The following is a 1,400-nucleotide window of genomic DNA, read 5'->3' on the forward strand; positions in this document are numbered from 1 at the left end:
GGCCTGCTGTGTTCATCCAGCTCTACACCTTGTTACGTCTGTTGGACTATAACCTGGTGTCGTGTGACTTCTGACATTATTTGATTGTATATTTTCCCCAATGTCTCCTATTTTCATCTCTGATAACACTGAAAATGCTGGGGTATAGTTCTAAAAATGGCAACAGTCCTCCAGTGCAATCATCATTTTTTATGTTAACCTAGACAATAGTTGTTAGGACCTACTCAACGCATGCAAGCTACACACCGTTCTGATGGCTTGGAGGTGATGACAAGAGGAAATACTATGGCGAGTTGACTGGAGACAAACCCACCCATTTCTTGCCACTCTGCTATGAAATGCCTGACATGAAGGCCCATGGACAATATTCTGAACTCTCTTATAACTCAGGCTCTTAAATAGTCAAGCAGAGTGATAGAGCCTTAGAGTTGTACAGCACAGAAACAGACCTTTGGGTCCAATCCAATTGGATTGATCATCCACACCAACCAGATATCCTAAACTGATCTAGTCCCATTTGCCAGCATTTGGCCCATGTCCCCATAAACCCTTCCTGCTCGTATACCCATGCAGATGCCTTTTAAATGTTGTAATTGTACCAGCTTCCACGGCTTCCTCTGGCAGCTCATTCCATACACACTCCACCCTTTGCACGAAAAAGTTGCCCCTCAGTTCCTTTTAAATCTTTTTCCCCCTCACCTCAAACCTATGTTGTCTAGTTTTGGACACCTCTACCCTGGACAATAAAGGCCTTGGATATTCACCCATACCCCTCATGATTTTTTAAAAGAAATTCTATAAGGTCACACCTCAGCCTCTAACACTCCAGGTAAAAATGCTCCAGCCTATGCAGCCATTCTCTATAGCTCAAACACTCCAATCCCAGCAACAGCCTTGTAAATCTTTTCTGAACCTTTTCAAGTTTAAAAACATCTTTCCTATAGCGGGGAGACCAGAACTGAACACAGTATTCTAAGAGATAGTAAGAACTGCCAATGCTGGAGTCTGAGATACACAGTGTAGAGCTGGAGCAACACAGCAGGCCAGGCAGCATCAGAGGAGCAGGAAAACTGACGTTTCAGATCTGGACCCTTCTTCAGAAATATTCTAAGGGTGGCCTCACCAATGACTTGTACAGCCGCAACGTGACCTCCCGGCTCCTATACGCCATCACAAACAAAAACATTTATGAAGAGAAATCAGAGTTAACTTTTTGGATTTGCTGACCCTTCATTGGAAATGATTTATGGTTATTTTTCTAATATATGCAATCTGTCTGTGTCCAACATGTCTAAAGTCTTTTTTTCCTGTATAACAGTGAATGCATCTAAAAGAAAAATATATTGAAATTCATACAAAGTGCTATTTAAATGTAATTTATTACTTTATGTAATGTTCAT

Source organism: Rhincodon typus, unplaced genomic scaffold (assembly GCF_021869965.1).
Source record: "Rhincodon typus isolate 14 unplaced genomic scaffold, sRhiTyp1.1 hic_rhity00000161, whole genome shotgun sequence".
In the NCBI taxonomy this organism is placed as follows: Eukaryota; Metazoa; Chordata; class Chondrichthyes; order Orectolobiformes; family Rhincodontidae; genus Rhincodon; species Rhincodon typus.